This window comes from Euprymna scolopes, chromosome 42 (genome assembly GCF_053919585.1).
Source record: "Euprymna scolopes isolate OS-2025 chromosome 42, ASM5391958v1, whole genome shotgun sequence".
Classification (NCBI taxonomy): Eukaryota; Metazoa; Mollusca; class Cephalopoda; order Sepiida; family Sepiolidae; genus Euprymna; species Euprymna scolopes.
In genome coordinates this window covers 25,578,698-25,590,776 of record NC_136523.1, presented here as the reverse complement: position 1 = coordinate 25,590,776, position 12,079 = coordinate 25,578,698, and positions in this window count along the sequence as shown.

The window sequence follows — 12,079 nt, the reverse complement described above, 5'->3', positions numbered from 1 at the left end:
GTGAGCACGGCGAATATTTGACGATCAGACTGGCTTTGTTGTTGTGAGAGGTCCTGTTGGTGATGTTCTCGACGTATGACCAAACCAAGTAGCTTCGCAGGTTTATGTCGGCGGAGGAGGGGGAAATGAGACAAGGGTACAAAGTCGCAGCACTCATTCTGAAGCAAGCATCGGTCGGTTTCTTTAAACTTGTTGGCCAGCGCCGAGTCCTGCTTCCACACCCACAGTCTGCCAGCGACCACTTCATTGCACCAGGGATGACCACACTCTTTAGCATATCTAGGTGTACTTTGCTATTGATTTTCAAGCCGACTTCGAAGATGGGGGTAGCATTATGTAGCCCTCACTTAATAACATACCAAAGCCTTATAACCTCGAACGGAAACTTTGTCTTCATCACTCTGGGCACGCCCCTGTTATTCGTGGCAATCCAGCAATGCGTTTTGCCATAACTTTGATTTGTAGAGAACATGAATTGTACAGAGGCGCATCTCCCATCACGCTCGTTTAAAATTGTCTCACTTACAGACATGATAGAAGGCTCTTACCGTTTTTGAGACTTGTACACATCTGGCCAACAAGTAGATAGTCTAATCTGGCCAATAAGTAGATGGTCTACAACAAAAAAAGGAAAATCGTTTTTTGCGAAACGGAAATTGAATTATGTCGTCGTTTCTAGAGCAGCAATTTTATTGTTTCAGCATGTATATTGATAATTAACATTATTGAATATTTAAGAACGATTACAAGGATCATGTCCTTTTGACTACTATGCACCTTTTAACCCTTTTTTTACATAGGCGTCCCCACTTATCAAGGTCGAGAGGCCACTCAAGGATAAGGGTTAAAGAGTGTACAGTAGTCAAAAGGACAATATAGTAATCGATAGTAATGGAAGTTTGTTAACTTAAGTGTAACGGCTCATCAGAAACTTGCTCACGTTGGACTTGAAGACAACCATATTATAGACAGCTGGAAAGCAGGAAAACGGGAGACAATTCCACAGGTGTGCAGTTCTAAGAAAGAAGCTTTGATCATGGAATCTACGTTTAGGTTCAGGCACAGATAAAGAGTGGGTGGAATTATTGATATTGTTTTCAGCTAGACGAGTGTTTCTTGTGAACGTTTGGGACGGGGGGACCATAGATTAAAGCTCAGTCGAACACTTTCCATGAAAATAACGATAAAGCAGAGACAAACTCGCAACATCTCTTCTGTGAGGTAGAGGTTGCAGGGAAGAGAAAAGGAGATCTTCTAGGAGGCTACGAAGTCTATTTTGAACTCTATCAAGGCAGGACAAGTCCTTTCTGGCAGCTCCTGCATTAAAAGTAACCAGCCACTCCTTTCCTCATTTTACAACGTGATCAAGATCAGAGGAGAGAGAATCCGAGAGAACTTGGTCGTTTACCCTTATCCTCGAATGATTTCTGGGCCTTGATAAGTGGTGATTCGCTTGTAAAAACACACCAAAAAAAACGATATCAGAGAGAAGATAGTGTAGTCAAAATAAAATTCCCGTCTAGGCGCTTGAAAATAAAAGAAACAGGTAGAGACCTAGCAAGCAAGAGAGAGAGAGAGAGAGAGGGGGGAGGGAAAGAGAGAGAGAGAGAGAGGATGAGGGAGTAGGCATCTCATTTCCGATGCATTGCTCTATAAAGATCAAGCACGTTCTAAAATAGAGCATTATTAACACATGTGGGCATTAGCTTCCCAGCGCAACCTATACTGCCTTGACAGAGTTTAAAAACCATCTTTGAAACTTATCAAATCATGCCTTTTTCTCTTCCTTGCAACCTCTAATCCACAGAAGAGACATCGCGAACCTATCTCCGCCTTATCGCTATGTTCATGGCAAGTGCTCGTCTGAACTCCAATCCATGGCCTTCCTCTGCCAAACTTCACACAGAGTATTCGACTAGCTACAACCACTATCAACAATTCTCCCCACTCTCGATCTGTGCCTAAATCTAAAGGCAGCTTCCATGAACAACGCTTCTTTTCCATAACTGCCCGCCTGTGGAACACTGTTCCACTGGCCTGCTTCCCGACCGACTACAATATGGTAGCCTTAAAGTCTTACGACATATTATGAAAACAAATTCTACCCAATCTATACCATTAACTATTACTGCACTACCTTTTTACACCTCTTTACCCTTATCCTCGAGTGGTATTCCAATCTTGATAATCGGTGACACTCTTGGAAACAATTGCAAGAAAGGAAGAAAGCTCGAGAGGCAGACAGAAATGTGTGAAATCGGCACTGAGAGAAAGAGAGAGAGAGAGAGAGAGAGAGAGAGAGAGAGAGAGAGAGGGAGAAATGAAGAGAGAGGGGGGAGAGAGAAAGGAAAAGAGAAAGAGAGAATTATGGGACAGACAGACAGAGCGAACGGCGGGAAATATATAAGGTGTGAGACCAAGAAAAACAAGGCGATAACGTAAAAAAAAAAGAAACAAAAAGAAAATATAAAACTCTATGTGTTAAGGATTGACGGTTCCCTGCCGGGGGCCCTAACCGATCAAGCGCCTCATCTCTCACTTTCCTATTTAGTAGGACAAGCTTTAATTGAACTCAAGACAGTTAAAAGAATGGCGAACTAATCTGCCCCAAGCGAGAGAGGGGTGGGGCTACTGTTAATCGGCGAGCCTCATAAGAACCCGAGAAAAGAGATACTTCGCTAAAGTTTCGACGATTTCCGTTGAAGAGGTCGTCGGATTATCACACAGAGTGGGACGATAGAGTCGCACGCGTTATTTATTTATTGTGATTGTGTGTCTCTCCCATCTCCTTTCCGTTCCACAGCTTCCGCATCTTTCTTAACCCTGTCGCCTGTCTCCTTATAGCTTGTCAGAAGTCATTGATCGTAGGTCTTGAGGAGTTCTACTTGAGATGTTTATTGTATCCTGTGATAACCCGGCGCGAGAGGGGGGATTATGAAATGAAGAAGTCTATAATTCAATTCGACACCATAATTAAAGCTGGTACCGCAGGTTGGGAATTATAATAGCGATGTTAATTGAAGAAACATTCTACTGCAGATATGTCTCCAATGTCTAGTAATTTAACTAAAATCATGCCCCTTTTCTCTGTCTCTCTCTTTCTCTCTCTCCCTCTCTCTCTGTCTCTGTCTCTCTTTCTCGCTCTCTCTCTCTCTATATATATATATATATATGTATATATATATATATATATATATATATATATATAAAATGAAATGAAAATTACAAGTGAATTTACCAAAATGATCCAAGATGGTAAAATTAAAGTAAATTATAAATATTAAAAAATTAATATTTATAAAAATATCTTCTTCCAATTACGGGATTTCCTTGGATTTTACTTGTACAAATGGAAATTCTTTTAACTTTCTTGAAGTTTTACATTTCGATTTTACCGTCACTAGATGTATTATCTTCCACCAGACTATCCATTCATGTGTAATCACCTTTTTCTTTACCATATCCTCTCTGCTTAACTTATTTTGTTTTCAAGTAAGATCTTTGACTAACTTGTTGTTTCATCAAATACTTCTGCATGCAAAATCCGATCCCGCATTTTGCTAATTCCTACCCTCTGATGAGAAGGAGAGTATTTCTTCGAAACTCCGCGGATTAAGGACTATCCATTTATCTAGTGTTTCCTTTTCAGATAAAATATGTTTTTAACTCATTTCAAAGTGTTTTTTAACATATTTTATTAACTGTTTGCGCATATATATATATATATATATATATATATATATATATATATATATATATATATATATATATATATATATATATATATATATAGAATATACAGACAAAACTGTTTTTAGAATACGTTAAAAATGCAAAATAATTTATTAAAAGAAAAAATAAAATCCGATTAATTTCCTTTATTACTTAAAAATTGAAAATGAACCTGTTACGGTCCGAAATATATCAGAAGAATTTAAATTTAAATATATATATATATATATATATATATATATATATATATATATATATATATATATATAAATTTAAATATATATGTATATATATATATATATTAAATTTAAATATATATGTATATATATATATATATATATATATATATATATATATATATATATATATATATCACGAGTTTTTTTCCTGTTTATTTAATTTTAATAAATTAAATTCTTAATGATGCTCACAGGAACTGTAGTAAAAATTACTAAACATGTTAAAAAAAACTTTGAAAAAGAGTTAAAAACATATTTAATTTAAAAAAAAGAAGTACAAAATTAATGGATAGTCCTTAATCCGCGAAGTTTCGATGAAATACTTTCCTTCTCAGCAGAGGGTAGGCATTAGACAAATACGGAATCGGATTTTGCTTGCAAAAGTATTTAATGAAAGTACAAGTAAGTCATAGATCTATTGGTAAAAAATAGTGAAGCAGAGGGAATATGGTCAAGAAAAGGGTGCTTTCACGTGAAGGGATGGTCTGGTTAAGGCGAAAATATCCAATAATGGTAAAATCCAAAACATTTGATTAAATTTCCATTTCCACAAGTAAAATCCAAAAGAAATCGCGTTATTACAATTTATAGTAATAAAAAAGGCAAAATTCTATATGGCTACAAGGAAAAATGTATGAGTTCAAAAAATATTATGAGGAAGATAAATTGGTCGAAGAAAGGAGAAATGGATAAATTTTAAAAACACGGCTGGCAAAGCTGATTTAAAGAAAAAAATACATATATAATATACTTTATAATATACTTTATAATATACTTTATAATATACTTTATAATATACTTTCCATTTACCATCTAGGATTATCTTGATATACCTTATTGTAATCCTAATTTCATATATATAAATATATATATGTATATATATATATATATATATATATATATATATATATGAACAAATGATTAATAAAACATATTAAATAATATCTTGAAAAAGAGTTAAAAACATATTTAATTTTAAAAAGGAAGCACAAGATAAGTGGATAGTCCTTAATCGGCGGAGTTTCGAAGAAATACTCTCCTTCTCTTCAGAGGGCAGGAATTGCAAAATGCGGGATCGTATTTTGCATGTAAAAGTATTTAATGAAACCACAAATAAGTCACACATCTTACTTGGTTAAAAAAAAGGCTGAGGTAAGGGGAATAGGAGGTAAAAGAAAAATGATAAAAAGATTTCACATGAATGGATAGTCCGGTGAAGGGTAAAAAATCCAAGAATGGTAAAATCCAAACACGGTCGAATTAAAAACTTCCAATCCAACAGGTAAGTTTCAAAGGAATCAAGTAACTGGAAGATGGTACAAAATGATCCAAAACGCAGAATTCCTTTGAAAAAAATCACAAATGGAATGAGTTCAAAATCATTAAAATCATTATATATATATATATATATATATATATATATATATATATATATAATCCCTCCACTTGTAATTGTATAGAAAAGGTTGCGCAATCATCAACCACGCCTCTCCTGAATCGACACTGCTTGAGTCCAGTGTCTAGGAGAAGTCGACTGAAAACAATGTTGAGATAAGAAGAGAGCTCATACATCACCTGGAAGTTTCAAATGGTCACCCATCTGGTATTGGCCAAGCTCCTCGTTGTTTAACTTCCGCGATCTGAGAGAAACCGGTGTGTCAAACATATTATGCCGTGCATCTCTCTCTCTCTCTCTCTCTCTCTCTCTCTCTCTCTCTCTATATATATATATATATATATATATATATATATATATATATATATATATATATATATATATATATATATATATATATTCCTCATTTACAACCATAAAATTAATATACGAAAGTATAAATTTCTGCGTAAACTTTAAGTATTTACTTCAAAAGTGCTCAATACGTAGGTAGAGCTAGCTAGTAATTTATAAAATATATGTGGCGATTAAGCTACACTGAATATTCCGCGTTTCATCCACTCTAGGACTCTTCGGGCTTATGCGCATAAGCCTGAAGAGTCCTAGAGTGGATGAAACGCGGAATATACAGTGTAGCTTAATCGCCATATATATTTTATAACTTACTACACACACACACACACACACACACACACACACGTATATATATATATATATATATATATATATATATATATATATATATATAAAATATAAAGCTGAATGTTTGTGTGTGTGTCTGGTCACGAGTAGGCTCCTATATGGTTGACTATTAAAAAAAAACTGATTACATATAAGGATAGAAGATGTATAGAGACACAGAAATGGGTATGTTTGATCTGGCAGAACGGTGGTTCATTAAAATTGTGGGGTCTGCGTTCGCGTCTGGTTCACAAAGTATGGAAACAAAAAAAATTAAAATAAAATAAAAAAAAATATTTACAAGTTGTTTTGATATAGATGTACATAAGGATACTTTGATAAGTATGTTTTAACTTAAATAGGATAGTATAATAAAATTGTGGGGTCTGCGTTCGCGCCTGGCCTCCATAGAATTGAAATAGGCACAAAATTTAATAAAGACTTTTCATATCTATCTGCATAAGTATACTTTAATAATTTTGTTTCAGTTTGAAGAAATATGGTATAATAAAATTATGGGGTGTTCGTTCGCACCTGACCTCCATACAATGGAAATATGTCACAAAGTTTAACAAGGTTTTTTAATATAGATCCACAGAATATTGTGATAAGTGTTTCAGTGTGAACATGTATGGTATAATAAATTATTGCGTTTATCTATTTTATTTTTACGTTCATCATATTTTGCTTTTGTTTTGATACTCCCAAATTCGAAGCTATCTCTTTACAACCCTTCCTTTTCATAACCTATCATACTTTTATAAATCAGAGTCCATTTTCTGTAGGCTGTTTTTGAACCCAGTCAACGACGGGTACTTTTGCTAGTATATATATGTATATATATATATATATATATATATATATATATATATATATATATAATTGTATAAAGTATATATATATATATATATACATTATACAATTATATATAAATATATATATATATATATAATTGATATAATTGATATGCAGTTTGCTTGAAGCATTGTGTGTGATAGGTATGCAATAGAGGTTTAGAAGGCTATCCCAATGCGAGGAATGAGATATAGTCGGTGTGTGTGAAGGAAGACGAAAACAAGTGGCGATTTACAAATCAATAAGTACATACATTTATGTCTATATATACATATATTTATTCAGTTGTATTCCCCTTTTCAAATGGTGGACCTTACAGATCGATTACAAAACATGCTAGATGAAATTTTTACTTGCGTAATATTTGCGTAAAAAGGTTATAGTAAAAAACCCTTCATATATATACATATATATATATACATATATATACATACATATATATATATATATATATATATATATATATATATATATATATTTCTTTAAAAGATGTTGCCTACCAAACCCCTCTGTCCGTTCTTGGTCTATAAAATATGAAACTTAATATATAGAGTATTCGAACACATGCCAAACTTCATAATTTGCGTTTAAGCCTGGGAAAAGCAGTACAAATGTGAGAATTTTTTTTAAATAGAATTTGCTAGGTGATGGTCAAACGACAGAATTACGAATATGGATGCGTAAGGTAAAAGCTATTGTTTTAAGTGTTTATTTTTAGCTTTGCAGCAAACATGTTTTCATGGCTCCGGCATTAACCTCAAAGGAAAAAATATATCGTAAGCTAAACGTTTGGGTTTCGATTCTCGGTGGTGGCACACGAGTATTTTTTTTTTATTTAAAAAAAAATAATTACTACAGATTGGGTCCACTATGATATAATAATAAATACAAAATCTGCATTAAACAAAATATCAAATGCAGCACATTTTACGATCCTTTTGTTGAAGGCCATTTTATGATGTTATATCTTCATAAAAGTCTCCTCAATATATATATATATATATATATATATCCCTTTAAATAATTTTTATTTTATTTTTATTTTATATTTTATATTTTATTTTTTATTTATTTATTATTTATTTTCTTATTTTAGTTATTTATTTATTTTCAATTTAGTGTCTTCTAACAACTCTAGCTGGCATTTTTTAAGTGATGACCTGTACATTTCAGTTGACCTATATTATTTTTCCCTATATATTTTTTTCGCGCCTTTAACATTTCCTGTCTGGGTCATTTCGACATTTGTTTCCCTTTATTTTATATGATATATTTAACTCTATAATCATTTTTTTCTCTCTTATTTTTCTTCCCTGATCTTTCTCATTTATATTTATGTCTCGGAAGTAGAGTGAAAAGCACATCTTATTTTTCTTTTATTAATATTATTGGAATCTTTTCCTTTTTTTCCTTGTACACATTTTTGCGAATTATTCCATGGATTCCTGCCTTTGGATTATTATAGACAATCTTCTTCCAATTACGGGATTTCATTGGATTTTACTAGTGCAAATGGAAATTCTTTTAACTTTCTTGAAGTTATACATTTGGATTTTACCGTCATTGGATTATTTTTCTTCCACCAGACTATCCATTCATGTGTAATCAACTTTTTCTTCACCATATTCCCTCTGCTTCACTTTTTTTGTTTTCAAGTAAGATCTTTGACTTACTTGTTGTTTCATCAAATACTTCTGCATGCAAAATCCGATCCTGCATTTTTCTAATTCCTACCCTCTGATGAGAAGGAAAGTATTTCTTCGAAACTCCGCGGATTAAGGACTATCTACTTATCTAGTGTTTCCTTTTCAGATTAAATATGTTTTTAACTCATTTCAAATTGTTTTTTAACATGTTTTATTAACTGTTTGCTCGTATTATACGCTCTATTTCCTATTTGGTTTTATCGAGCTTTTACATCTGGCTGAGATAACTTTATAAATATTAATTCTTTAATATTTATAATATACTTTAATTTTACCATCTTGTATCATTTTGGTAAATTTAATTGTAATTTTTATTTAATATATATATATATATATATATATATATATATATATATATATATATATATGTATTGGAAGAGGAAGGAAGTCATAATACCAGTCCTAGATAAATACCGTTGTGTGTCTATAGAGACAACAAGTTCGCAGTTTGATGCCAGTGTGGAAACTGTGCACACATTTATTCGCGATTAACTAAATGTACTGCACTTCTGTCACATACTATTTGACAAAGATGGGCATCCAAGCAGTTCCTCATCCTCCCTATACTTCAGACCTTGCTTCCTGTGACTTTTGACTGTTCGCTAAACTCGAGGAAAATTTAGAGGCTAGCGTCATGAGATAATTAAGGAGATTAGAGACGCAGTGACGAGTTGTTAGAACGCCACAGCAAGAGTATTAAAGCCGGAGGATATTACTTCGAAGAATGTTTCATTTGTGCACTATCAATAACATATGCACAAACAAAAAAGGTCTGGAAAAAAAAAACTATTGCAACGAATGAAATTCCAGCAAATATTTTCCGATGAAATATATATATATATATATATATATATATATATATATATATATATATATATATATATATATACCCGTTCACATACACCTTTCACGATAAAGATAGAACCCAGAATTAGATAGAATCGAACAATTGCATCGACAAAGGACAACGCCAGACCCAAAGTGGGTTTCGATGTACTGCATCTCATCATTGCTCGATTCTATCTAATTCTGGGTTCTATCTTTATCGTGTAATGTGTATGTGAACGGGTATATATATATGTATATATATATATATATATATATATATATATATATATATATATATATATATATATATATATATAATAAATTCTACATCCAAACAACGTCGCATACCACGAAATGAACCGGAAGTCCAAGAGTCGAGTTTCGCCCTCATTTGGGCTCATCAGTTAAACACATCCGAACTCAGGATTCGAAACCTGAGCCTCTTGCATGCGAGGCAAACACTACCAACTGCGCAAACGCCCTGCACATAAGAATTTCTATTAACCAACACAGATCAAGCAAACCGCGCCGAAATCCGACTGTGAAATGAATCTACTTCGTTTCGACAAGTCGACGGTCATCCAACCAAGCCGATGTCTCACAAGTAGGAGTTTTAACTCGAAAGGACGATGCCATCCAGCAATGCTAACCAAACGAGCAACTAATGATAGGATTTTCAGAATGTGAGAGATTGTATATAATAAATTCCACAGCCAAACAACGTCGCAGACCACAAGAGCCATGACAGTAACGAAGCGGAAGACTAAGACTCAATTTTCGCCCTCATTTGGGCTCATCAGTTAGACATATCCGAACTCAGGATTCGAAACCCGAGAGTCTTGCATGCGAGGCAAACACTATCACCTAAGCAAACGTACCTCCAAACATTTATTTAAATATTTTCGGAAGTGGTACAGTCAACACCAAATTGACACTTGTAATAATATTATTCGATTAAGGAGTAGAATTAGATCTACCAACCTCTCCATAGTTTTGTTTGCATTCTTGTCTGGAACAAGGTGTAACCCTACTTTATATCAGTAAACGCATTACTGCATCTAGGGTGAAACCTAGTTTGTCTATGGAGAGGGCGTTTATGCGAGACGATATTAATAAGTTGACGGAGAAGCTAGAGGTGTATATTAGTAATCGTCATTACCTCTGGTCCGTAGTGAAGGGGTTCCTGTCCTTTTTTGACTTTTTTCCGTTTTTGCAAGTATTTATATATCGGTGATGAATTTGCTAGGCAACATGCTTCCAAAGATAATAATAAACAACTTGCTCTTGTATTTCGTAGAAGATATGGGCGTTAACCCATTAATGGCAGTAAACATATTTTCAATTTTTCTAAAACTGTACTTACAGACATTGAAAATAGAGTTCTGGCTAGGGAGTAAGATTTTTGTATTCCCCCAACCAGTATAAATAAAGAGAGAACACTTTCTGCCTTTGAAGTTTTATTCTCCCAACTTAGATATAATGTTCCAATTTCCCCGGAAAAAAATTTATGGGATGAAATCTAGTTTAGTTGCCTTAGCTCATCGATACAGTAACACGCCTGTCGATCATAGCGACTTTGTCTGGAACATAACGCAATTTAAAACTGTGAAAGCGTTAAAGTCTAATGCCGATATTTATATGTGCAAACCAGTTATTCTGAACGATGTTTCGAAATTCCGTAAACTCGGCCCTGTCGAGTTAACGAATAATACTTGCAAGAACGAGGCCAAAATGCAAAGGCGTCTACTTGCATTATTTAAAAAGAATGATTTTGCAAGTACGTCTATGACAGGGCTAGACCCTCTGGGCCACAACGTCCCAGAATGTATGGTCTCCCTAAAATCCATAAGCAAGGTGTTCCACTGAGACCTATTTGATCAATGGTTGGTTCGGCAAAACATTCTTTGGCTCAGTGGCTTGTGGAGATTCTGCAACCTGTGCGCGAATTATATACCACACACTGCATCCCTGATTCTTTTCGGTTTGTTAATTGTTTACGTGGGTTGGATTCAAATGCAGAGACATCTTTTATGTGCTCATTTGATGTCTCTTTACCAACATACCGTTGGATGAGATATATGTACCGACGCGCTCTATGATGGTCGCCTGACTGCTCCACTGTTTTCTAAAGAGATTCTTATTGAACTCGTTTTAATGTATACAAAATCTATGGAGTTTTGTTTTTGTGATATTATGTACTGTCAGGTCGACGGGGTTTCAATGGGGAGTCCGTTGGCCCCAACTTTAGCGGATATTTTTGTCGGATACTGAATCTGATCTGTTCAACTCTATAACAAAACCCACTACATATTTCAGATATGTTGACGACACTTTTGCTATTTTTCCATCGCAAGGGTAAACGTCAATATTTTTTGATAGGTTGAATTCTTTGCATGGGGCTCTAAAGTTCACTATGGAAAGTGAGAAGGACAATTCGCTTCCCTTCTTGGATGTTCTTGTTGAACGTTCAATGGGGGACTTTCTCACTACAATTCATAGAAAGTCGACATTTACTGACCTATATGTGAACTGGTTGTCTTTTGTACCAAAAACTCGATACGATCAGGGAAATATTCATCAATAATGGTTATCCTTTTGACCTTATTAATGACTGTATTTTCAAAAAGGTTGCGAATTTTAAA